A 27,312-nucleotide genomic window follows, 5' to 3' on the forward strand; every position below is an offset into this window, starting at 1 on the left:
TCTTCTTCTTCTTCTTCTTCTTCTTCTTCTTCTTCTTCTTCTTCTTCTTCTTCTTCTTCTTCTTCTTCTTCTTCTTCTTCTTCTTCTTCTTCTTCTTCTTCTTCTCTCCCCCTCCTCCTCCTCCTCCTTCCCACTCCCCTTCCCCCTCCTTCTACTCCTCTTCCTCTTATCTCTCTTCCTCATCTTCCTCTTCCTCCTTCTCTTCCTCCTTCTCTTCCTCCTCTTCATCCTTCTCCTCTTCCTCATCTTCCTCCCCCTCCTCTTCAGTTTACTCCTCTTCCTATTTGGTTTTGGTTCACATCCAGTATGGCTCAGAAATTACTCGAGGTTCTGCACTCAGGGATCACTGCTGGTGTCACTCCTGTGCAGTGCTGGGAATGGACAAGGCGCCAACTGTGTGCTAGGGAATGCCGTAACTCATGCACTATCTCTCTGGCCTGGTACCCCTTTTATACACTAGGGCCTGGCCGTGACTTCACTGGGGCACTTGTCCCTCTGGATGGGGGAGGAAATGGGTCTGTCTGCTGGGTCTAGAGGGAAGAAGCCCCCTGAGGTGTCTCCTGGTCAGCTTCCTTTAACCACAGAGATAGTGGGGGCCCAGGTGGGGGCCCCAGGGTGCAGGACTGCATAGGATGAAGGAAGGAACAGGCCTGATGGATGAGGTGGGAGGAGGCCCCCATGATGCTTCCTTCATCAGTCTGTTCCCCTCCCACCTTGAAGGGGCGCTGCTGAGCTCCGTGGCCACGTGGCTGGCAGGGCTGCGCTGGGACTCCTGCGCCTGCGCTGTGGCCTCCAGCCGTGGGCTGGTGCGTGGGACCAGGACCATACCCGGAAGGGGAGACTGACTGGTGGACAGAATCCCCGAGCTGGTGGGCCCCAGCATGAACACTGTAGTTTCCAGCCGTATTGCAAAATCCGGGCAACAGGGTCTTGTCTTAAAGGGACCCAGGAGCACCATGCATCTCTGGGAGTGAGAACAGAGCACTTGGGTGTCATCATTTGGGCAGGCCTTGGGGTGCTTCCCTGCCTGCTGATATTGGGGTGCTCCTGGGGGGGGAAGGCCGCTTTTCTGAGCAGGAAACCCGGGGTCAGCCGGGCCTTGGACCTGCACGTGAGGCAGCTCAGCAGTTCACCAGGGCGGCTTGAAACGGGGGCGCCCACAGGGTGACCCAGAGGTGACCCAGTGGTGATCTGGGGTGGCTCACCTGGGTGAGGCTGAAGTCACTGTGTGTCTCCTGGGGCAGAGGGAGCTGGGCTGGGGGTTTCAGTCCAGCTGGCCCCATCCTGCTTCCCTAGTCTGAGGGGGTCCCAGGGGAGACACCCACAGTCAGGTGTCTGAGGAGCACCCGCAGGGCTGTCCCTGGACTCTCAGCACTGTCCCCACAGCTGCCTCCTCCCTGGCGCACCCTGCTGCCATCACCACCTCAACAGCACTGGCACTGTCACATCAGCACCTTCCCACAGGGAATCCAGCACCACTTTCTACTCATTTCCAAGGCTCTTACATCAACCCGAAGAGAAACTCGGGGTTTCCCCATGGACTCTGGGATCTGCTTCCATAGGACCTCGGGGGACAGTTGGTGGTGACCGTGCAGTGACAAGGAACACAGGGTTTTGGGCATCTGCCAGCCTTGGAATTCATCTCCTGGCTCTACCCACCAGGAGCTGGGTGGCTCTAGGCCTCTCTGAAGCCTGATCGCTTCACCTGGACTAGAGGGAGAGGGTCTTAGCGGGGCCACAGTGGTGGGGGCAGAAGGGCCAGGACCGGGATGCAGAGGAGGGAGGCTCACAGAACCCTGGGAAGGCTTGGGGAAAGGTGGTCATGGTGCCCCCCCTGCCACCACTGGGGCCTGCGACCAGCAGAGGTTCCCAAATTTCAGAAGAAATTCCCTCAGCTGCCCTGGACATCTTCCTCTTCAGGTGAGCGAGGAGCAGGCACTGTTCACTGCACGAGGGTCGCCACTTCCCACCCTGGGTGGCATCTCCCATTTGGGGAGGCTGGTCTGAGGGCACTTCAGGGGGTGTGCGGTGGCGCCAGAGGAAGGACACACAGACTTTAGGTTTGTTGCATAAGTAGCTGTAGAGAATTTGACATGGGCTATGGGCAGCAGAGGGACCCGCTGAGCACCCCTGATGTGGGCAGAGACAGCAGACTATGGCCCAGCCTGGAAGCAGCAGAGTGAGTGTTTGGGATGGTGGGAGTGAAATAAGGAACAGGGAAAGTCAGGAGGCCTTCCTGGAGGAGGCAGAACTACAGCTGATGCACAGTGGGGAGAGTGTAGCACCCACTCCCTGACTGGCTGGTCTGGCTTCTCTTTCATGGTGACATTTGGGTCCTACCATTATTTTAGAATCTCACCCCTCCCGGCCCCTACCCCCACCCCACCCTCAACCATTCCCCCCTGCCTCTTTACCTTCCCAGTCCCCTCTGTCTGCCCCAGAACTCAGGTGGGGGTGGGGCGGGTGCTATGTGCTTTCCCTTGAGGCTGCTGAGGAGAGCTGGGGGCTTGTGACCTCCCTCCGGGACACGGATTCTGTTCTCTGCAGAGTTGGGGCCAGACTGCATAAGGGGGGGCAGTCCCCATCACAGCACCAGGTTCCCTGCTAGCGGGGGCTGCCACGTGTCTCCCCTGTGCATGGGGTGGGGTCAGGGCATGGGGTCAACTCTGAATTTGGTCAGGGGAACGAAGGAGAGAGGTACAAAACGGCTCTGAGGGGGAGCAAAACGGTTCTCCCCTGCAAAGTAGGAACAAGCGCAGTGCTCCGCAGAGGGGTTCTAACCAGAGACTCAGATTTGCTCGGGGATCTGCTCTGCCCAGCTGTGCTACTAGAAGGTTCTCAAAGGTGCTGGCTGCTCTCTCAGCGGGAGGCTGGGAGGCCTGAGGGAGCAGCTGCCTGAACTGAGCCTCGAGCCTCGGAGGCTGTGCGGGGTCAAGACCGCAGGGGTGTCGCCAGCACCAGGGGCGGGGCAGGTGCTGGTGGGGACGGCAGAGCGGCCGGTCTGTTGGGAGACCAGAGTGGCGTGTGTCTGTGTAAGCTGCTCCAGGCTGGAGGGCTGGTGACCCGAGATGTGCATCACCGCCCCGCACACAGGGCCGGAGCTGACCCGTGAAGCTGGGTCCTGGGCTATAATTCCCTCACGGTCTCACCAGACTTAGGGCCCCTGGGGCTGTTGCGTGTCATGAATACGCACGTGTTCCATGTTCCAGCAGTTTGGAAAACTGCGGGGTGGGGCTGTCCCTGCATCTCCTCAGGCTAGAGCCCTGCTAAGTCCTACCACCCAGCCTCCCCCAGTCGGCTTCTGTAGCCTGCCCCAGACTCCGGGCATGAAACGGCGAGTGAGTGTGTGCGGAGGGGCGGTGTGGAGAGAGACGGAGGGAGAGGGTGGAGGAGAGTCTTGGGAATTTCCGCTTTGTTGGCGAGGGCCCCGCCAGGAAATGCTGAGAGAGGACCCGGTGCCTGGCTCAGCACCGACCAGACGCAGCTCCATAGAGGGAGGGAAATGGACACCAGCAAGAGGCTGGAGGAGGGGACTCCCCGGTGGTGGTGAGCACCGACTGAGGAGTCTCCTGGGCTAGGAGTGGGTGCCAGTGGGTGTCCAGTGGGTGCCTGCCTGTCTAGGGGTCCTCTCGCCCCAGAGACTTGGACGGGAAGGTGAGGAGGTGTCATGGCCTCTCTTTGAAGGGGCTGAGTGTCCCCAGGGGGCCTCTGGGTCCCTGGAAGAACTGGCCTGTTGCCACTGACCGCCCTGCTCCCAGATTCCTTCCCAGCAGCTTTATACCCATAAAGATTAGGGGTATATTCAGATCCTTGGGTGGGGGTCTCCTCCCATCCAGCTGGGACCCCCACGCCCCTGATACCCCAGTCACCTTTCACTGCCCTGAACAGCTGTGTGCCTGGGTCCCCTCTGAGTAGCACACGTGTCCCTTGGCAGGAAGGTCACACGCTTGCAGGCCAGCGGCACTCACGGCCGCGGTCAGCACCGGCACGAGCTCCCAAGGGGCATGTGTCAAGTTCAGATGCCGATCAACCCTCTCGACCCCGTAGCTCGCAGGTCTGTGCTCATGGGCACACGCCCAGACCCCAACACCCATTTCTCATGAAGTGTAAATGTAAGCGCTCCATTTCCTCTGCTTTTCTCGGACCTATACCCTGGGGGGGCTCCTCACTCCAACACTGATGGACCCCTCCTGCCCGGAGTTAGAATAAACCCACAGTAGTCCCGTGGCATCCATCCACTTGGCCCCATCCTCAGGACCCTCGCTGAGCTCCAAAAGGGACAGTGGAGGTATGGTGGCTTGGCCGAGGACGCCCCCAAAGCCAAGCAGACATCACAGGCTCCTCTGGGGCACAGACTGGCCTGCAGGGCTTTTTGGGGACGGAGGATGTGGATCAGAGGCGGCAGGGTAGGTCTGAGTCTCGGTGGTGGGAAGTGCAAGAGGGGAGGGGCCCAAGGGAGCCCAGTGGAGCTGGCTGCTGCCTTCCCCGCTGCCAAATGCCAGTGGGGGTAGGGGGGTTGCCCTTTCCTCTTGCTGCCCTGGGTGGTGGTCCTAGCCCAGGACCAGTCAGTGCTCAGCCTCTGCAGCAGGGGTTGGGGAGGTGGACTCCGACGACTCTGATATTAATGTGACCACTCTGCTTTATAAAGTGTCCTAACAAGCTGGCGAGAGGCACGCTCGGTCTTATTTACGGCTGCTATTATTTCTCCGACATGGAGATTAATTTGCCGATAGTGGGGTGCGAGCTCGTCCATCATCAGATGGGCCCATTACCTGGGAGGAGAGGAGGGCTGGGTTTAATTTGTGCACAGGGCTCTGGGTTCTCCTGCTCCTGGAGAGGGTGTGGGAGGCAGGGCCATAAATCACAGCATCCCGGTGCTCTCCCTGCGTGGGGCGGAGCTGGCCAGGCGGCTAGACCAAGAGAGAGAGGTTGGATCATCTGACCTGGGAGAGATCCCAGGGGACCCCTCCCCAGCCCCACAGCCCTGGAGCTTCAAATTCCAGGACCTAAGAATCATGGAGACAGAGCTTCGGAAGTAGTAAAGGGGTTAAGGCCTTGCAGACAGTGGACCCTGGATTGACTGCCCACCCCCCACCCCAGCACTGTGTATGGTCCCTCAGCGATGACCATACATCATGACCATACATGAGCGATGTCAGGGCTCATTCGGGAGCACAGAGCCAGAAATAGCTCTTGAGCAGCCCTGAGTGTGCCCCCCACCCCCATAAGGATGATGAGGATGTTTGTTAGGGTGCTGATTCATGTCCTTCCTGTCACCGCCTCTGGAGGTAGGACAGGGTGCCCAGGCTGGGGGCTGGAGAGGTTGAGAAGGTAGTTTCTGCTCTAAGGCATGGCTTTGGTGGGTTTTCCTGGCACGCCTGGCAGAAGGCCTGGGCCCTTTCCCTCTCCTTCACTGCGGAAGGCCTGTGGGCACGATGGCCGGACCCATACATGTACCGCCCTGATGCAGGCTAGGGGTGGGCGCGGTCATCCTGCTCTGTGCCTTTGGCTACCTCTCCTGGCCCAGCTGTCCACCCCGCCACCCAGGCTGGCCCCGCTGGGGGCTCACAGCCTCAGGGCTCTGCAGGGAGCAGCTCCATCTCAGCAGTGGGTGCTGGTGGGCGCCCGGGGGTGGCGAGGGAGCCAGTGTGGGAGAGTGGGGGGGCTTTGTCAGGTATTCTCCCACCCTGAGAGCTGCACATTTGCATTGTTTGGGGCACCCACCACCCTAACACGGAGCTTATTTCACATGGACCAGGCGCCACGTGCTCACACACTGGTGCTGGTCTCGGGGCAGAGAGAGTTGGAGGAAGCAGCCGTTGTGGACTCGTGCTTACCTGGGAGCCAGGGGACCCTTCTTAGCATACTCCAGGATGGTTCACTCCATGATGAAGGGGGAATGCAAAGGGCAGAGAGAGCAGGACCCCAGACTGCATAGAACCCACAGTAATCAAAGCGGCCAGACTGGGTCACATGACCAAGCCAGCTTTTACAGGGCAAATGGAGCCTCCGTTCGGGAAGACCATGCACACAGCTAAATGCAAGGGTGTGTGTGTGTGTGTGTGTTTGGGGGCCACACCCAGCAGTGCTCAGGGTTTACTCCTGGTGGCCTTTGGGGACCATACGGGGTACCAGGGATGGAATATCAGTTCTGTTATATCAGTTGGCTGCATGCAAGGGAAGTGCCTTTCCCTGTCCTCTCTCCGGCCCCTCCAGGAGTTCTGTTATAACAGGAGAGGGCAGGTATTGGGAGACCTCTAGTTGTCTTTGCCTCCACGGGTTTTCAGAGCCCACATGCCATGGATCCAGGTTAAGGTCCCCTGTTGCGTGTTCAGCAGGTGTGGCTGGCACAGGTGGTGCCAGTGACAGTCCAGGATAGAGTCCCAAGGTGGGAACAGAGAAACCACTGAGCCGTGTGGCTGATGGGCACACGCATTCCCTTATAAACCCTCCTGCTGACTTGCTTAACCCGCCCTCCGCCCTCCCCAAGTTGTGCCTAGGAGACTGCAGCAGAGGCGGAGCCTCGAAGTAGAGGGAGTGGGGGGAGTGGCCGGTGCCTGTCCCTGAGCAAGGGCTGGTCTCTGGCTGCTTCCTTTTTCTGCTTGGAGGAATGAGGCTGCAGCCAGCACCAGCCCTTGGTTGTTGCGGAGACTCAGGGAGCTGGCGAGCATCAGGGACCATGCCGCAAGGAGCTGCCGTGGCAGTGCCCAGGTCGGAGTCAGGGCGAGAGGGCGGCGTGGGAACTCGGAGCAGCAGACACGGAAGTGAGGTGGGATCCGTGTAGGGTCAGGGTTGGTGCCTGAGTTGCTGAGTTCAGCAAGGGCTCCTCTGGCCCCCCAGCCCCTACCACACTGTCCCAGGCACGGGATGCATCCTAAGCACCCCTCAAACCTCCTTCCCTCTCTACATGTTTGGGGCAGAAGTTATAGGTGGAGAGACATGAGCAGCCTTCAAGGAGAGGTTCCTGGCTCTGGCTCCGGGGTCCTTGCTGTGCTCCCCAACTTGGCAGAGAGGAGAGTGTGCCCCGGAAACTGTAGCCATGCATGGGCAGCCCATGATGAGGGTGAGAAGTCGGGGGCGGCTCATAGGGGTGCTTGGGCGTGACCTGGCAGAGCCCTGCCACCAAGACTGCTCATTTTTTGGTTTGTTTTTGGACCACACCTGGTGACACTCAGGGATCACTCTTGGCGGAGCTCAGAGGACTATATGGGGTGCCAGGGATCGAACCCAGCTCAGGACACATGCAAGGCAAATAGCCTACCCGTGGGACTATGGCTCCAGAATCCCAAGACCCTGCTGTGGCCTGAGATGGCAGAGCTAGAAGGTTGCCCGAGGCATGCCGCCCAACCCCCTCATTTTACAGACACACACACACACACACACACAGAGAGAGAGAGAGAGAGAGAGAGAGAGAGAGAGAGAGAGAGAGAGAGAGAGACAGACAGACAGACAGACAGACAGACAGACAGACACAGACACAGACAGACAGACAGAGACAGAGAGGGAGGAGATGACTGAGGTAGAGGGAAGCCAACCCTCTGGCTTGGTGCTCCCTGCCTTTTCCTCCTGTCCCCAACTATGAAGAATTGTTTCTGCCCGGCTCCCCTGGAAGGCGATCTGAGGGGTGTGCAGGGGACATGCACACCCCTCAGATCGCCTTCCAGAGAGGCTCATGCAGGTGGAGGCAGAGAGGCTCTAGTTCTTGAGGGGGAACCAGCTGTGCTGGGGGCCGTGGAGGGTCAGGGCTTGAGGCCTAGGCTCTGGATCAGCTCCAAGGCGGGCGTGTGTGTGGAAGTTGCAGGGCTCCACTGCTGAATGGGGGACTAAAGTTCAGCACTGTGGGGGGCTCAGGGCTTCTTCACATCCGGATCCAAGAGGAAACAGGAACTTCCTCTTGGCTAGGAGGGAAGTGGATATTGGGTTAGCCTTGAGGTCAAGTGTGGACGTTGCTTGCGTCTGCATGCTCTGTGTGTGTGTGTGTGTGTGTGTGTGTGTGTGTGTGTGTGTGTGTGTGTGTGAATGTCTCGGGGAGAGGAGTGCTCCTGTATGCAGCAGGTGCCGGCCGAGGTCTCCGTCTCTCCGAGAGGCACACCCTTCCCTCACACGTCTCCTCCCAGAGCCTGCGGGACTCCCACCAATGCCCACCTACCTGTCTTTAAAAACCTTTCCGGGGTGCGATCAATGGCCACAGCACATCTTTTTTCTCTCATGCACTGCATTGACCAAAATTTGGGGACCTCCAGTAGGTCTGACAGACACACCCATCAGTGCCAGGGTTGAGCTGGGCACATGCAGGCTTGCCTCTCACTGTCCACCCCGCTCCCGTCTTGCCTGGACACCATGAGACCTTCACGTGCATGCACGCAGCAGGATGAGCACTCAGATGGCTGAAAGTTAGGGGCTGGGAGATGGCGGTCCCAGGAACCCCCTGAAGCCGACCACTAATTAGAGGTGCCTCCTGTCCCTGCATCAGAGGGTCTGACTGCTGTGTGAGAAGCCTTGAAGAGCAGGGCCAGAGCAGCAGGAAAGAGGGAAGAAAGGAAGGAGGGTTTGGAGGAGGAAAGGGAGGATGGATGGAAGGAAGGAAGGAAGGAAGGAAGGAAAGAAGGAAGGAAGGAAGGAAGGAAGGAAGGAAGGAAGGAAGGAAGGAAGGAAGGAAGGAAGGAAGGAAGGAAGGAAGAAGGAGGATGAGAATAAGGAAGGAAGGAGGAACGAAATAAGAAAGGAGGGAGGTAAGGAAGAGGAAGGAAGGAATGAAGGAAGGAAGGAAGGAAGGAAGAACAAGAAGGAAGGAAGAACAGGAAGGAAGGAAGAAAGAAAGGAAGGAAGGAAGAATAGGAAGGGAGGAAGGAAGGAAGGAAGGAAGGAAAGAAGGAAGGAAGGAAGGAAGAACAGGAAGGAAGGAAGGAAGGAAGGAAGGAAGGAAGGAAGGAAGGAAGGAAGGAAGGAAGGAAGGAAGGAAGGAAGGAAGAATAGGAAGGAAGCCCACATTTTGAGCCCAACAGCGATGTCTGTTGGTCAGACAGTCTGGAGGTCAAGGTCTGAAACCAAGATGGCGCCAGAGATGCTTCCTCTGAAAGCTCTAGGGAGGCTCTTCTGGTGGCAGCCTTTGCTTTTGGACATATCACAACCGTCCTGCCTCTGACACCACGTGGCCTTATCTGTTTGTGTCTCTGTACCCCCATGGCCACAAATTAGGAGAGCTCCACTCGAATCTGACCCGTTTCTGAGCAAGGTCACTTTCCCAGCTACCAAGGGTTTGGATCTCCAGGTATCCCTGTGTGTGTGATGCAACAGGCAGACCCTGGTACGGGGACACTGGGAGGATTGCAAGGATCCCAGGAAGGGGTGTGGGTCCCTGCAAGAGAGGGCAGGGCAGTCTCAGGCTGTGGGGTCCCAGACCTGGAGGCCCAGGGAGGAAGGCATGAAGTGAGAGGTGTCAACAGCCTCCTCAGGGCTGCCATCTAGCCCCATCTAGACCTGGGCAGTCACCCCCCAGATCACTTAATTGTGGGATGAGGGGGACACGCCAATCTCAGTTTTCCCCTGGAACCCCCCAACTCTTGCTGACTATGGCCTTCCAGTGCAGTGAACACAAAGGGCAGAGTGTCTGGCATCAGGACCCTGGAGGAGTTTCCCAAAGCATGCCCCAAACATGGGGACCCCCTTTCCTCTATCCTGACAATCCTCCCACAAATTAGCTGCTGCTTCACACTCAGGGAGAATCCGGGGGGTGGGGAGGTGGGACAACAGTGCCTCTGTCCGTCATTATAGCCCTCATGCTGAGAGATCTTGGGTGCTCACCTGCACCAACAAACACACACACACACACACACACATGCACACACACAAACACGCACATGCACACACATGCACACATGCACTTGTTTTCCAACTTGCAGAGTGATGACAACGATGTGGAACTTCTCGCAGGCGACCCTCCTGGATTCTGTCCTCACAGACCCAGGCCCCCAGCCCTTCAGGGGCACCAGCGTGTGGCCCTGCGCTGACACAGAGCCTGAATGAGGTCTCTCCCATTCTGGAGCCTCACTTTTCCTCTCTGAAAAGAGGGTGTATACCGAGTGCCCACCCTCACAGTGCTCGCCCCTCACCTGGGATGGAAATGCGAACCCCTTTAGATAGGCAGTTCCAAGTGCCTGCCATATCAGACTAGACACCTTTGCACCTGCCTGGACACCTTGCTCTCTCCAAGCCCAAGAGTCAGGGCGAGCAAGGCAGGGCGCTCCTGCCCCCGAGACCTGGGGCCTGTCTGTGGGGAGGGCGGATGAGAAACACTGCAAAGGGGGAAGAGCAGGCAACTGTGAGGAGGAATAACAAGGTCTCAGTGGGCTCAGGGGGTCCACACAGCGATCCTGTGGAGGCGGTAGGAAATTCCTGAGTAGGAAGTTCTCAGCAGAGAGAGTACCATCTTGCAGCTCAGAGCTCGTGGTATGTTCTAGAGACTGAAGAGTCCGGGGTGGTTGGTGCACAGAGCACAAAGAGCATTGAAAATGGGCCAGACAGCTCCGATGGGCTTCCTCTGAATGGTCATTGCACTAATTTAGCAGTCAATTTGGTTTAAAATCTGCAGTCGATCTCTCTCACATGTGTAGAAGTCAGGAAGAAATACAGGGTTGGTGCAGTGTCCCATCGAGCCATTGGCAAATCTGGGTCCCTTCCACTTATTTACTCTGCCATTCATGATTTCCTTTCTCAAAAAAATCACTCAAGTCCCAAGATGGCTGTGAAAGCTCCAGCCCTTGCTTCTGCATTCCAGCAAATACAAAGCAGCAAATACATGCTTTCTCAAATGAAGGCACTTCCTGGTGATTGCATGAATCATTTCCATGTAAATCCTTTGGCAGATTTTAGTCACCGGGTCATACTTGACTTTAGTGGGAGGTGTCTGGAAAATTGTCTTTATTCCAGATAACCATGGGCCAGCTGCTAAGGATGAGAGGTTTGATTTCTATGGGAAAAGGAAGCTAGATATTGGGACATTACATCATGGCTTCTCCCACAGTTGTGCTTAAAATTCAATCCTTTAGGTTGGAATCCATGAGCTGTACATGCGGTCCTTGGTCCACAATTCACAGCCCATGCGGTTGATTCCACGGAAGGCAGCCCTTGCTTCTCCAGCCTCCCTCCCACCAACATGGTCCTCCAAGGCAGTGCTCCCCTCTGGGAAGCTCCTCCCTCTGCACTGTGGAGTTGAGGTTGTTGGAGGGCTTCACTTCCAGACTAAGCTGGGAGGAGAAGGGACAATGTGGAGGGGCACAGAGGGTGTGCTAGAGACAGTGGAATGAATTGGTGGCCGGGTCCAGCTGCAAAGGCAGTTTTATTGGGAAAATGAAGTCGGGCTTTAGTCACCTTTAGAAACAAGCCTGAGACCCGTGTGTTGTGTCCTCAACCCAGAGATTCCCGGACAATCCCCTCCGTGCCCCTCTCTGCCTCAGCCCTCACTTAGGGCCAAAGCACCAGGAATCCATAGGAGAGGGGAACTCAGCCACTTTTCTTGAGAAAGTGAGAGGGAGGAGTCTACAGGGGAGGAGCTCTCCAGGAGGGAGGAATCTTCAGGAGGGAGGAATCTTCAGGAGGGAGGAGTCTATAGAAGGGGAGGAGTCTGCAGGAGGGGAGGAGTCTGCAGGAGGGTGGAATCTACAGGAGAGGAGGAGTCTGCAGGAGGGAGGAATCTATAGAACGGGAGGAATCTGCAGGAGGGAGGAATCCATAGGAGGGGAGGAGTCTGCAGGAGGGAGGAGTCTACAGGAGAGGAGTCTGCAGGAGGGAGGAGCCCGTAGGAGGGGAGGAGTCTGTAGGAGGGGAGGAGTAAGGAGGGAGGAGTCTGTAGGAGGGGAGGAGTCAGCAGGAGGGAGGAATCCATAGGAGGGGAGGGGTCAGCAGGAGGGAGGAATCCATATGAGGAGAGGAGTCTGCAGGAGGGAGGAATCTATAGGAGGCGAGGAGTCGACGGGAGGGAGGAGTCCAGAGGAGGGGAGGAGTCTGCAGGAGGGAGGAGTCCATAGGAGGGAGGAGTCTACAGGAGAGGAGGAGTCTTCAGGAGGGAGGAGTTCATAGGAGGGGAGGAGTCTGCAGGAGGGAGGAGTCCGCAGGAGGGAGGAGTCTGTAGGAGGGGAGGAGTCTGCAGGAGGGAGGAATCCATAGGAGGAGAGGAGTCTGCAGGAGGGAGGAGTCTGTAGGAGGGGAGGAGTCTGCAAGAGGGAGGAGTCTGTAGGAGGGGAGGAGTCTGCAGGAGGGAAGGGTCTGTAGGAGGGGAGGAGTCTGCAGGAGGGAGGGGTCTGTAGGAGGGGAGGAGTCTGCCGGAGGGAGGAGTCCATAGGAGGGGAGGAGTCTGCAGGAGGGAGGAGTCTGCAGGAGGGAGGTCTGTAGGAGAGAGATGCTTAGGTAGGCCTCCAGCCCTGTGGCAGGTGACTTTTCATAGCTTTCAAAATGGGTTTCCAGGCTGGAGAGATGGTATAGGTTTATCACCTACCAACCGTGTTTGATCCCTGGCACTACATATGGTACCCTGGGCACTGCTAGGTGTCACTCTTGAGCGCAGAGCCAGGCTTTCCCCAAGAACCTCCACATGTGGCCCAATTCCCCCGCCCCCTTCCGACACCCCTCCAAACAAAAGCAAAACAAACAAAAACAAACAAAAAAGACCAAAGTGGGTTTTCAAGGGACACTGCCTCAGAAGCAAGGTGGTAAGTGAAAAAAATCAGGCAGGCAGGAGGGGGCTGACTCACTTCAGATTCACATTAATAGTTGGCAAGAAGGCAGGGACATAAAGGACCCCACTTTCCTAATGCCCAGTGTGAAGCTCTCCGTGCTCTGAACCACACTGGGCTAGGTCAGAGCATTCTCCTGTGAGCACTCTCTAGCTGGCTCTGAGCCTGGGCATCCCAGCTCCAGAAACAGACCAGCTTCTCCCCTTGCTTTCCAAGGTGGAAGTTCAACTTGAACCTTCAGCTTTGTTCTTCAGAAAAGAGAAAGAAGTGATCATATTTACCATGTCATCTAAATCACATACATGTAAGCCTTGATGGGCCCTGGAAGCATGCAAACAACACTGCAAAGGCAGAGCGTGCTCCCAGGGAAGGCACGTCCCCCACCTTCCTGTGCTAGGGCTAGCAGATTGTCACACGCCTTCAGTCTGATGCTCTCCATCCGCCTCATCCCCATCCCTGCAGCCACCCTGCCATCAACAAGCACACACACACATGTGCATGCACATACACACAAATGCGTGTACACACACATACACACACACACACACACACACACACACACATACACAAAGCTCTCCCTGCTCCTGGTTCCCAGGATTGCTTCTCTGACCCACCCCAGACCTCAGTCTGCTGTGCTAGCAAATGAGGGGGTTGGGATATGCTTTCGAAGATCCCTTTTAGCTCACATTTCCATGATCCTATTATCTACTTCATGGCCCGTTTCCCCACTTAAAGAAATTAAGAAATAGGGCAGCATGAAGATAATAGCTCATTTATGTCCCTGAAGGATTTCAAAGGCATTTCTAGATTGCGAGCAAAATGGAGCGCACACTCAGCGTTACGGGGCCGCCCGAGGCAGCCTCTCCCACAGTCTTTAGTGCAAAGGGGGAGTGCAGTGGGGAGGCCCCAGACTCTTGGCTTGGGAGCTGGTTTGGGAGCCGGTTTGAGGTGACAAGGGGTTGGGGGGATTTTCTCTCTACACTAGAGGTTGTATCAGCCTTGGGACTGATTTTGCAGGTGCTAAATTGTCCCTTGGAGTTTTTTTTTTTTCCCAGAAAGTAGGTTTCTACTCAAGATTCCATTGACCTGGGTTTACTGAATTAGAGCCAGCTTTGTGAGCCCTCAATATCCCTCTTGAAAGGAAGAAGAAATTCTTCCTAATATATCTGCCTCACTGGAGGGGGCAGGTCGGGTCTGGGGAGAACTGGAGAGGGGTCACTGGCCCTCTTCATAGCAACACCAGAAATCCTGCAAGTCTGAGGAGCAGCCTCCATGGATGATGATACAGCCAAACTCATGGGTCTGATCTCACGAAAGTCTCAACTCTTAGTCCTTTACACATGGGGTTCACTCACTTTGGCCAGTGACACTCGGGGGAACCAGCCCCCCCTAGCAAACAAATGGATTGAGACTAACCCCCAACAGTACTGAAATTGATGTATTTAAAGGACTTGCTAAGACTTTCCTTTCAAGAGTTCCCTCTGGTCATTGGTTTCCATGGCAGAAGGTCAATGATCAAAAGCCCAAAAGACCTCAGAGCTGCGTCCACTTCAAGGTCTTCTGGAAACCCCCTACATTTCCACCTTCCACATGCAGTGCCAGAAACTGAGTCTGCAAGAGGTGACAACCTAGGGCAGGCTAGTAGCAAAGGCCAGATCCGTGGGCCCTGGCATGGAGCCTCTCCAATCATTCACATCTCCTGACCTGCCTCCAGTGACCCCAGAACCAAACTCAGGAGTGGGATGCCTGGATCCTGCTCAATCTGCTCAAATCTGTGCTCCCTAGTGCCTGACCTGGCACTGACACTGACCAGTGAGCAGGCTTTCCAGCACATTCCAGAAATCAGAGGCTTCGGAAAGAAGGTGGCTTCTTTCCAAAGTAAGCCCCTCCCTCTGGGGGTTTGAATGGGGTCATGAAGAGGATTCCTTTTACTTCTTTGGCAGCAGACTCCACATCTTTTACCCTGGGAGATTGGATGGACTAGTTTAGGCACTGAAACTATGGAAAGGAACACATCACACTGCCCCCCCCCACCCGCCAGAGTTGCTGTTTGCAAAACTCCAGCTTTCAAGGGAGTCTTTGAGAGTTCATGGTCTCAATGTGGTGTCTATACCAGAAGTGGTAAGCTCATACCGGAAGTGGGGTACACATTCAGGAAGTGGTCTGTTCCAGAAGTAATATCTGTCCTGGAAATAGTGTCTGTAGGGCACGTGACATCTTTCAGGACCTGTCTGTCAGGTTTCTCTCCTTGAGGCACCCACAAGACAAGGATTACTCTTTGGTCCCCAACTCACTCCTGCTGACCCCCACCCATGCTGGTTGACGTGTACTCTGTTGTGTAAGACTTCTGGAGGGTCTGGGGTGAGGTGGTGGGGAGACTGCCAGGGTTAAAGCTCCCCTCAGTCCCAGGAGGCTTGTGGCCTGTTGAGGAGCGAGGATTCGGGTTGCCATCATAATCAGGCCCTGTCACCCTGGCCAGTCTGCCACCTCCTTGCAGCAGGTAACCTGTGTCTGTCTCAGGTATCCCTGGGATTTCTGAAAGGGAGTGAAGCAGTCACTGGATATATGGGGCCAGCAGTGAGGGGGTGATCACACTCAGAGGCCTGAAGCCCCCCGCTGCTCTCTGAACCTGTTTCTGAAGGACTGATGTCATCTGGAACCTCTGTCCTCTCACCCCCCATGCAAACATGTTCTCCCCAACCCGATGTTCCAAGGGGTAAGAAATCCACAGTATTCTACTGAGTTGTGTTGACGGCGGGTGGGGGGGGCAGTGTCTAACATTGCTTTAAGGGACAGAGCTGGCACTTTTTGGCAGCTGCTGAGAGGGTTTTAGTGAGTGACCCCAGAGTCTTCACATCTTACCTCCCCTGCTATCTATCCCCCCACCCCACTTTGATGCCCCAATTTGGGCACATTTCACACTGCATTAAATTTTGTTCAGGAGAACACCCGGTGGTTACACAGGTCACTTCTGGAGTCCCTTTGATAATCTGCCTTCTGAAGTGGGTGGGGTAACCTTTGCTGGGGACCAGATGGTCACCAGGAGCCTGGGATCACAGGAAGGACAGGCAAGAAGCTTTCTCTGTCTTCCTCTCTAGTCTGCAGAGGCCCCAGGAGGCCAACTGATTGATTGGGCAGGATACTTAGAAAACTTTGAGAATGCAGGAGTGCGAGTCCCACTGGGGTCAGCTGAGTCCCTCCCCAGGTCCTTGGGGATCTGTTTCTCAGTGGTAAGAGAGTAGTAGAGTGTCCCCTTGATTGGAACTCCATGCCTGTCTGATGGTCACCTTTCCCTGCTCCTTGGTGGAGAATGGCAACCAAACAACACTGCGGTGGGGCAGGGGAGAGGACAGATCTTAGACGGCAGGTTTGCTGGCCAGGGTGTCCAAACCAGGAATGAGGCTCCCCTGCAGACTCTTTGGAACCCAAGTTTCTTGCCTGTCTCGTCCACTCCTGATTCAGTACCATGTAGGGTCAGCAGTCCAGTGGTTCTATTTTGGGATGCTCACATTTGTATTCAGAAGTCTCTGGAGGAGCCTTTTCTATGCTAAGTGAGCAAGTGTAGATATTCCCAAGGATACAAACGTGGGGTATGTATGGGATGGAGCTTGAAATCTGGCTGGGACATCTCATTGTGGGATGTTTGGCACCTCATTTTTCTTTTGCATTTCCACAGCCTTGTTTGGGGCCAGGGAGCCCTACCTTCATGGCTAGTGCTGTCTGAAGTGTACAAACATAGGCATAGCTGCATCAGAACCAAATGGGCATTCTGAGTAATTAAAGTCACTGCCAGGGAAATGTCATGCTTGAGGAAGTGGCATCACTACAAATTGGGTCTCGTGAAGAGATAATTCATGTGATACAGGCTTCAGCCATTGTGGGGGAGTGTGGGGAAGACGAGGTAGGAAAAACTGGTATGTTACCTGGCTTCCCTCTACAAGCTCAATTCAGCCCCAAGAGATGGCATCTGCCTTTTCCCGGAGGCCTCTTCAGTTGTGTGATGAGCTCTGACTGACCTGGCAGGGGGTTGTAGAGAGTTACTTCCTGATGCTCTTGGAAATTTGACATCCTGCAGTGCCAGATGTGGGGGATTTGGGTTGGACTTGAGAGCACAGTCTTATTAACCATGCTCACGCCCGAGAGCCTAGGCAGGACTTCTACACAGCTTCTAAATTGGGGAAGAGGTGCTTTCTTTCTAGAATGCTCTAGTTTGGTCTTGAGAACTCTCTCTACTCTTTGTAGTGCTGGGATGAGGTGCAAGTGCCATGCTAAGGGCCAGGGAAGCTGAAGCCGACAGAATGGTCTTGGAGAGTGAAAAGGAATCTAACAGAAGAGATTCTAGGTCCTGCTGGAAAGAACGGATTTTTCTGGAACAGGTTCAGAGCCCACACTTCCCATTGTTCTTCTGGGATTCACACCAAGAGGAAATTCATCATATACCTAATTTCCAAGAAAAAAGGAAATAAACCATCAAAACAAAATAACCCTGTGAATCCTCTAAAGCAAACACAACAGGAAAACTCTGGTCTGGGTGGATAAAAGGCTCTTCCTGGCCGCCTATCAGCTGGGGGGATGTGGGATCTCTGCTTACAGCCGCAGAGCTCTGGAGGTTTTCCAAAGGCCTTATGGAACTTAGCTTCCCATTCAACTAGGTCAACCAGCTCCAGATGTTGGGTTGACCAGATGACCCCAGTAGGTCTCCATCTGCTTTAAAATGCAATAGTTAAGGACTTTTAGGATCTGAATTCAGCTTGGAGGTGATGGGGGAGCATTTGGCCATTGTAGTGACCTGCAGAAGGGAAATGAGCCCCTGCTTAGAAGAAAAATGCCTCTCTCTGTTCCTGTATCTGTGCCAAAGCCTTGTTCAGACACCCCTGGAGACAGGGTAGGGTTGGTTCATGAGGGAAAGATGGGTCTATTGGATACCAGTTCTTCATCATCACTATTACCTGTTCCTCATAGTTGGGTCACTTCCATGAAGAGTTGGCCCCTGAATGTACATCTCACAGGGCTTCCTTGCGTGAAGTAGGTGGTGTTTGAATAACCTTTGGTAGCATACTCTGCCAAACTGGTTTTGGTTTATCCTTCCAGTAGCATGTGACTTTGTGCTTCAGTCAAGAGAAGACCCCTGAATACCAGACTAAGAGGATGCTCAAGTCTTCCTGAACTTTAGAATCTCTCTAATTTTACCAGCACAGCTTGCTAGGCTCTGACCTTGATACCCACTGCAACTGAGCAGGTATCTCTCCTTGTCACCTCCCTATCTGAGTATGATGCCTTGCCAGGACTGAGGACCACTGCCTGAGGCTCTCAAATCTGCAAGTTTGGTCTGCTCAAGAACACCGTCCTCTGAGAAGCTGAAATATGCAGATTTAGGGGTCTCTCCCCACAGCAACTTAATGGAAGCCCAAGTAATGTGCACAAGCTGTTGAAAACCACTGACTTAGGCTTTGTTTGTATCCTTCGACTTTCATGCACCCTTGTGTTTGGACAAGGAATCCCTTCCCAGGTTCAGTGGAATTTTATTGGAAGTTCACTAAGCAGTTTCATCTAGATGTGTAGGTTGGGCCGGTCTGGTCTTAGCAGAGATTGGCTTGAAGCATGGGATCCTGAGCAGGTAATAAAAGATGTTGGTTCAATCACTCCCTCCCCTTCTTTCTGACCTCCAGTTACCTCCTTTTTTGCCTCTATTCTCTGCCCAAAACACTACCCTAATTCCTGTAGGCCTTTGGGCAAGAAAGTAAGATATTTTGAGAAGGATTAGCATGGGAAGAGGAGCAGGAAGAAACCCATGGATGCCTTCTCCACTTTCTTGCAGGCTGGACACAGTCAGAAAAATTGCCCTGGCCAGAGTTTTTCATGGAGGGTCTCAGAGGATCCAGCTGGATCATCCCCTGAGATGATTCAGATCTCTAGCTCCCACCTCTTCAGAACAAATCTACGGAGGCTGTGCAGTCCCATACTGTTTTTACTGCAGTCCAGCTACTCATTGTGAACCAAACCCTTGCTGAAGACCAAGTCCTTACTGTACCTCAAACTCTTGGTGCAGACCAAGCCCTCACTACAGTTCTTACTGTAGACCTTACCATAGATGTAGCAGCCACTGCAGACCAAGGCCTCACTGTAGACCAACACCTCCTGTAGACTGGGCTCTCACCATAGATCAAACCCTCACTTAGACCAAGGCTTGGAGGTATAGACAGGTGTGTTCTGAGAGTCTGGAGCAGGAATACTCAGGTTCAAATTCACTCTGCTCTTGATTAGGCCACGGGACCTCAGTCCTGTCACTTGACACCTGAACCTCAGTGTCTTTGTGTTGATTTACTCACAGCCACCAGGCAACCGTCCTGTATTAAATGCCAACTCACAGCTGTCCTTGGCCACATGCAGGGAGGGGGAGCTAAGCTGTGGGACACCCTGTCACTCACTTGCTGTGCAGTCCCAAACAAGCCACCTCCTTCCCTCCTCCTCCCTTAAGATGGGCAGCCATCCCTACGCCTGCCACCATCCCTCCACCCAGAAGGCCCAATGAGGACCCATAAAATAGAGCCCAGAATAGCCAGGAAATGATGCTTTTAGTGGTGCAGGGCATCTCTGTCATCGCCTGCCATAGATCAGTCACTGCAGACCAAGGCCTCGTGGCACCTTATGTGCACTCCCAGTTCACCCAATGCTCTTGCTTGTTGGGTCCTGGAGGAGAGAGGACTGTTGCCAAATGTGGAACAAGCCAGCCTCTGTTACCATGGCAATAGGCAGGGAGGGTTGAGTCTGAGGGTCTGGTAAGGGACAGAGGGCAGGCAGGGTTCTGGCTCCAGGGACCAAAGCTCAACTGCTCCTGCCCAGTGCCCTAGCCACACTTTCTCCTACTGTGCGCCCCGAGACCGGTGAAACACACCCTTTCTTCTCCCCACCACACTGTGGTGCACTGTCCGAAGGGCTGTGCGCTCTCTGGGATTGCCGGGGCCCACCTACTCTGAAGAGGAAGCAGGCGTGTGTGTGCCTATGTGTGCACGCATGTATGTATGTGTACGCCGAAGGACGGTCTCACAGCTCCCATAGGTGCCTGTAGACAGAGGGCCCTCCCCTTGTCCTCCCCCCTACACCACACTGACAGTACCCCTCCCTAGCCTCTGCAGGACTGGGCTGGTCCCCTACCTTGGCTCTGAGCCCTGCTGAGCTGATGTTCAGCTCTGCAGGGCGACATTCTCATTCTCAGTCGCCTTTGTCCCGAGAACACCACCTGTGCAAGTGGCCAGCCAGGGGAGGGACTGGCGCTCCATTGGGCTCTTGTCCAGGGCTCCTGAACCCCAGATGCCCACCATGTCCTGGATTGACCATGCAGGACGTACCCCAGAAAGAGCCTGCTGCGGCCTCGAGGTCTCACTATTGAGCGGGATCTATCGACCAGAGGGGTGGCAGCAGGAGGGGGCCTGCTGGGGGTCGCCGGGACTCTATCAGTCAGGCTGAGCCAGGGGCCAGGCTGCGAGACAGAGCTGGCCCAGGGAAACTTTTCTTGATGTTTCTCCCCGGGCGGGTCTAGGAGCTGGATCCTGCACGTGGGGACTCTGACCCGGAGGCTGTGGTGCTCAGGAGACCTCACCCTGGCCTGTGCCCTCCAGCAGCCTGGCAGCTGCCTGCTTTCCCAGAAGCAGATGGGCAGTGGTTCCCACAAAGGGGCTGTGTGGTGCCCGCCCGGGCTGTGGTTCCCATGGCAAGCTCAGGCCCCTCGTGTTTCTAATTACTCCCGAGCGCTTTGCTTCCAGAGGCGGGAGCTGGGCCATTCTTGTCCCCCTCAGTCATGAGAAGAGAGGTGGGGTACAGACAGTGTGTGAACATCAGGAGGAAACTCAGGGACCCGTCAGGTGGCTTTTGTCTCTTGCAGAAAGAATGATGGTTTGTGTCTGTGGAGACAGAGACGTGGAGAGGCCGTGACCCACTCTCAGTGTACTCTGGAAGTTGAGTGGCACTTAGGATATCTGAGCTGGGTGCCACTCTGCCCTTCATGGCCAGAACATCTGTCTCCTCCAGCTGGGAGGGTCCCCAGGAAACACCAACCTGCCCTGTCCCCCTAGCCAAAGCCCCGACTTTGACCCACTATTCTGATTTCTGTCACTATGAGGTTTTTGTCTGGGGGCTATATGGAGGGCTCTGTCTTGGGGTGGGCATTTGAGCCTTTGAGGCATCTCCCCAACACTCCCCTCGTTCCTACTATCGTTCTGAGTTTGAGTTGCTGCAGGTAAAGATGAGGGGCATAGGCATGAAGGACCAGAAGATACTGCCTCTTGGGGGGACTCGGGGGCCAGGGAGATGACCCAATGGATAGTGAGCAGGCTTTGCATGTGGGAGCCCTGGATTTAATACTTGGTCCCACGTGGTCCCTTGAGGCCTCTAGAAACCCATGTCCTTTGAACACAGTGTCTCATTCCTACCACCAGAACTTCCTTCCCCGGCCAGGTGAGGGACAAGAAGGCCGAGCTTCTCTTCTGCCTTCATTCTCTAGAGAGGAAGGCCGTGGAGCCCTCCCTCCCCTCTGCCCCGACAATGCCTTTCCTATTGATGGGGAGGCCTTATCGACAAGACACGCTAAAGCACAGGCGCTCTGACCTCAGTGAGGAAAGAACTACTATCCGCATCCTGGGCACCTTCCCTGGACTTCTGGGTGTACTGCCCCGGTGGACCCTGTGTGCCAGAGCAGAGGGACCATTTGATTGGGGGTGAGTCCCTGGGCCAGCCCCAAGGAACCCCGTCTCCCTCACTGCCCTGGTTTTCCTCGGATAAGGCCCTGATGGTTTCTGGGTCCTAGCCAGGACCCCCAAGTCCATGAAGGTGCAGAGAGGAGAACAAGAACCTCTTCTGGGCACTTTGTGTGAATTCCTGCCAACTCTATCTGCTTCTATCAGGTTAATTGGGGGACCTGGTGTGCCCCCTTTATTCCCTCTCCACTCCTCCCCGTTCACCCCTTTCTTCGCCCTCAGTACTTCCGGGCTCCATCCAGGCTGCCTGGCTGCATCCCGTTCAGCTCCTGCTGGCCTCACCTATACGTGGGCGCTCCAGACAGCTCCTTCCTTTCCAGCACAGATGACTTGTCCTGAGCCCAGAGATCGCTCATGAGCTTGGGATTGGTCCCCGACACCACATGGTTCCACGAGCACTTCCAAGGAGTAGGCCCTGAACACTCGAATGGAGCACAGAAGCCGAAACCAGAGCAGAAAGGCAGAGACGAGACTTGTCCTGAGTTTCGCTTCTTTAGTGCCTGTGCGTGTTGATTGCCTTATTGATTCATGGCAGCATTTCATTGCTCTATTAGTCTCCACATGAATCCTGCACTCTGGGGAGCTCATTTCTCTGCTGATGCTTGCCTTTTATTTTTATTATTATCATTATTTTTATTATTAGTATTATGTTTAGTTTGATTTGGGAGCCACCCCCAGCAGTACTCAGGGGGAGACTCTTGACTGGTATTCAGGGGACCAATATGGTGCCAGGAGTTGGGCCCAGAGCCTCAAACATGCTGGGCAAGGGGTCCACCACGAAGCCACGTGCCCGGCTGCAGCTGCTTAATACGGACATTTGGCACACATCAAATTCCAAACCCCCACAGGAGGGAAGATGGGGTGATATTGGAGGGTAGAAGCAGCACATAGAGTAGAGCCAGGGTTCAAATTTATGTGGCCTCTGTCCCCTTTTCCAAAAAAATGACTCAGCACTCCTGAGTCTTGATCTTCTCCAGAGTACACAGACAAAGCACCCCCATAATTACATCTGCGGCTACGACACTGACCCTCTGCCACACACATCCCAGTCATTTAATTATCCCCTCTGGGTCAGGGGAGGGAGGTGTCATCGTCCATTTGGGAAAGACTGGAGTAGGGTAGCTGGGCATTGATCACTATTGATCACCAGCTACATGGAGGCCGGGGGTTAAGTAGCAGGGAAATGCCAAGACAGGGCTTGTCCCAGCTCTGTGTGATGTGGGCCAATCACTCCTTCTCAATTTGCCTGGACTTCTTTATCTGTGAAAGGGGAAACTAAAGTTTCCTGGGGCTGGAGACGGTTGGGTGAGGTTGAGCAGGGAGTGTGGAGAGACGGCAGGTGTGTGTCCTCTGGGAAGCTGAGGGTCAGCAGGCTCAGCTCTGTGCCTACTGTGCTCATCCTTCCTGTCCACACCCATTCTTCTCAAATCACCACCCAAAGAGAGTGACTTGATGTGAGTTGGCTAGCTTTTCTGTGTGAGCCATCTCTGTGAGGTAAATGCAGGCCCACTCTACAGACAGGGAGACTGAGGCTCAGGATAGCAAAGGAGCAGGCTTAGGACCATCCCTTGAGGACACAATCTAGGCTTTAGACCCTCCCTGACTTCCCAGCACCGAGCTTCGTTGCTGCAGGTTAAGATGAAGGACATAGATAGAAAGAATGCAAATGATACAGTCTCTTGGCGGGGAAGATACGGGGGCCAGGGAGATGGCTCAATGGATAGTGTGCAGGCTTTGCATGTGGGAGCCCTGGGTTTAATTCTTGGCCCCACATGGTCCCTTTGGCTTCCAGCACCACAGGATGTGATCCCCAAAGGGAGGCAGGATGATCTTTTATGGACTGGAACTGGGAAAGGCTCTAAGAGGCAAAAACTAGTCCTGAACTGAACTTACTGAACTCTGAGTCAGCCTGGGTGTGACAAGGGAGTGTTTCTGTCTGTTTCATTTTGGGACCACTCCCAACAGTGCTCAGGGACTAATTCCAACTCTGTGTTTGGGGTTCATGCTCAGTGGTTCTGGGAACCATGTGGTGCCAGGGTTGAAACCCTGGCCTCTAGTGGCATAAAGCATGTGCTCCAACCCTTTGAGCTAACTCCCAAGTCCCGATAGATGACATTAGGTCAACAATATGCTTCTACAAAAGATCTCAAGAAGGAATAAAATCGACACACATTATCACATCTATTCATGGAAAGGACCCTATTTCATAAGCCAGACACTGGAAATGTGGGACTGGAGGGAAGATTTCACCCCCTCCTCCTGGCTCCCTTCACCTCTCCCCTTCTCACTCCCACCACGCTTTCCCTCTGTGCACTGGGGAACACGCCAAGTAAGGAGACTGTAGGGAGGTGAGGGGTCAGACTAGTATCAAGCAACTACATGGAGGCTCAAAGGGCAGGTATTGGTGTTTTGCATGCAGGAGCCCTGGGTTCTGTCCCCAGCACTGCAGGGTCCCCCAAAGTCCATGGGGAGTGAGCCCTGAGATCTGAGCTGGGAACAGACACTGCAAACGTTTATTTCAAAAAGAGTAGTGGCTGTACCAAAAAGGGACTATTCAAAAAGAGTGACTATTTCAAAAAGAGTGATGCACTCAGCCCTGCCTGGAGGGGTCACAAGAGCCCGCAGGACCAGTGTGTCCCCCGCTCTGCAGCAGGAAGCAGCTGGAGCAAGTGTTCTGGGAAGAACCAGTATGGGAGAGGTGACCAGGAAGGAGGACAGCAGAATTTGGTCAGGTGAGGAGGGGTCGGTGGTGGTGGGGAGATGCTTTTTTGGTAAGGGCTGGTATTTTGGGTTCTGTAGAACATCTAGGAGTTTGACACACAAAGGTTGAGAGCACTGTGGGCAGAGAAAGCTGTGTGAGTCCACGGATGTTTGACTCTTTGGGAGGTGTCACTCAGGAACACCACGCCTAGGGCAAAACAAGTGGCATGATCAGGGCTCTGAGAGGAAGGTCTGTTGGGGACCTTTAGTGTGGGTGGTGGCAACTGTATGGGCAACAGTACCGGTGTGGGTCCAAGGGACCTTGGGGAAATGGGAATAGGTCTCAGCAGCTGATGAGTTACTTTGGGTGAGAGGTGAGGCCCATGGAAATGGTCCTAAGAGTGTGGTATTCCACCCTGTTGGTCCCAAGCAGACTGAGCTCCCCACCCCTTTTTAGTTACTATCAGAGGAATGAGCTGGAGAGAATCGTGATCAGAAGCAAGAAAAGGAGCCACCCGTTTCCTGGTGCAGCAAGTGCCAATCTGCACAGTGCCATGTGGTTGGTCCTCTCTGCCCACACGACAGATGGGAAGACTGAGGCTGGGGCTTCTGAAGGCCACATGATGAGAGGCTCCAGAACACCAAGCAGACTCTGGGCAAGGCCAGGGCACAGTGGGGGCCTTTGGTCTTCTTTATTCCTCCCCCAATGGGAGGAATAAAAGCTTTTAGGACCTTCAGGGGAAGCTCTGGGGTCTTTGCTATCTGGCGCTTCCTGTGCACACCTGGGCCTGAGGAGGCTTGCTTCCCCAGCTTTCCAGCCTTCCCTGGGGTTCTCACCCTGGCAGGCACCACAGCTGTGATTTTCCCTGTGTGCAGGGGAGGAAGAGACTCGACATTCCAGACAAGCCCTGGTCTCACTTCTTTGTTTCACCCCAGGATCCATCAGGTCAGAGGAGGCAGCTGTTGATCGTCAGGTGGGATAATCCTCACCTGTCCCTCTACTCACAGGGCGGAGAGAGCGTGATGATTGGAGTTCGAGCGATTCATGATTAACATCTCTGCGTGATTAGGGATTGCGGCACCCTAATAACTCCTCTCTTATTAAAAAAAAAGAGGAGGCAGCTGAAGAGGCAATTGACTTAGATGGATCCTGGGGTGTCCCTGCTCTCCTGCTTTGGAACCTTATGTGCTCCCCAGTCTGCTAAGGTTCAGGGTCCTTCCTCTTACCTTGCAAGTTAGGCTCAGGGTGAGCTGAGGGAGGATCTAGTAGGGCCTGGTAGATCCAGACCAGGTGAGGGGTGTCCAGGTAGGTGACTCATTGTCTCTGGTCCAGGTGGGGAAGGTGGTTAGTGTCTGGGGCCAGACAGAGACAGTGTCAGTCCAACTTTTCCCAACGTTAAACCTAGATTTCCCCTCCCGATACTTGTGAGCACCAGACAAAGGTTGATTTAAGTCATTCATCAGGGAGCTGGTGGATGAGGGCCTCATAGAGTGTGCTCCTTATTGCGAAGGGGGATGATGAAGGAAAAGATATTTGCACACATGCATAGAAAACCCAACAAGGCTGGTAGAGTGAAGTTATGAAGTTAATTGAGGCAGAGAGATAGTATAGTGGGGTAGGGTATTTGCCTTGCATGCGGCCAACCCGGGTTTGATCCCCACTATCCCATATGATCCCCCAAGCACTGCTAGGAGTGATTCCTGAGTGCTGAGCCAGGAGTAATTCCTGAGCACTGGGTGTGACCCCAAAACAAAAGAAAGCAAAAACTCATGAAGCTGATCAGGGCCATAAAGCACAGCTTTTCTCCTCGGCCAGTCTGTGGGCCTTCTCCGTGTCCTGATGAGGGTCTGATTTCCAAGCCTGGCTGCCATGGCAGCAAACAACCACAGCCCCCCTTATCCTCGGCGTGGGCTGTGGATGGCTGGGAAGGGACTCTTCCTCTCAAAGATGCATCTTTGGGCCTTATTTCAGTGTTCCAGACGTTTTATTTTTAACAGCAGGCAGAAGCAGGGTGCAGCAGAGGGAGTCCGGCCTGAGATACACAGCCAGGTCCCCCACTCCCTCCTGCCCAGGACACCCCTCCCTCCATTAGGAACTTCACTCTGGTTATCAGAGAATGACTAGGCCCTTTAGGATGGACATGGACTGAGGTGCCAGGGGAGCCTCTTTTCTTAAAACACCCCTGGACCCTCCTCATTCATCCTCTCCCCAATCCCTAACCTGCCCCTTGATCTTTCCCCACAGCCTCCCAGCACGCCCAGCACAGCCCAGAGGCCCACCGCTCCAACCATCCATCTCAGCGACCCCTCAGACCTCATGCTCAGGGAGCAGCTCGGCTGCCCAGGAAAACATGGCACGAAGGCCCTTCCTGCCCTTTCACTGAAGTAGGAGATGGTTCTTGCCCAGCCCAGCACCACATGCGACCTCCTCCCCGCCTCTTTTCCCAGCTCTCAGGGGACATTTCTGTGTCCCAGGTCAAACTGCCCACACAGAGTGGCCCCACTTGCTCCTCTCAGAGGCTACCAGAGTGGCCCCAGGGCTCCCTTTTCCCTTTCCACAGACAATGCGCTGGAGGTCCCAGTGGGAGGGATCTGGCCAACATGGGCACGGGGCCCTGGGGTCCCACTTACTGCACTGGTGCCAGTGTGTCTCGGGTTGAGAATGTGCTCGCTCAGGTAATGTGCTGTTGCCAGTGGTCAGGAGCAGCCCTACCTCACCCACCAACAGAAGGGCGGCTTCCAGGGCCCCAATCAAGTCTCCTAGAAATGTGTTACACTAAATATTTGCTTGGGAGGTGGGAAGAAAGGGCTGCACCCCCATAATCAGTGCGAAGAATCAATAAGAGATTGTTTTGTTTGGAGAACTCTGACCAGGAAGACTCTATGTTCTGTGTGTGTGTGTGTGTGTGTGTGTGTGTGTGTGTGTGTGTGTGTGTGTAAGAGGACTGTGTTTTGTTAGTGTTTGTGAGTGTGTGTAAGTGTGAGTGAGTGTGTTTTTTTATTTTCTTTTTGGGTCACACCTGGCGATGCACAGGGGTTACTCCTGGCTCTGCACTCAGGAATTACCCCTGGTGGTGCTCAGGGGACCATATGGGACGCTGGGAATCAAACCTGGGTCGGCTGTGTGC

At 54.6% G+C, this 27,312-nt stretch overlaps 1 protein-coding gene and 1 non-coding gene across 3 annotated transcripts in view; both read left to right on the forward strand.

Annotated features, from left to right (window-relative positions):
• The window catches only part of ARK2C (arkadia (RNF111) C-terminal like ring finger ubiquitin ligase 2C), a 96,695-nt gene that overhangs the window by 11,458 nt on the left and 57,925 nt on the right, over window positions 1-27,312 (forward strand). The window lies entirely within an intron of this gene.
• Window positions 25,152-25,286, forward strand: LOC129402951 (U8 small nucleolar RNA). Its single transcript, XR_008628964.1, has one exon. It is a non-coding gene; the product is annotated as a U8 small nucleolar RNA (small nucleolar RNA).

The sequence above is a fragment of the Sorex araneus genome, chromosome 2, assembly GCF_027595985.1.
Source record: "Sorex araneus isolate mSorAra2 chromosome 2, mSorAra2.pri, whole genome shotgun sequence".
Classification (NCBI taxonomy): Eukaryota; Metazoa; Chordata; class Mammalia; order Eulipotyphla; family Soricidae; genus Sorex; species Sorex araneus.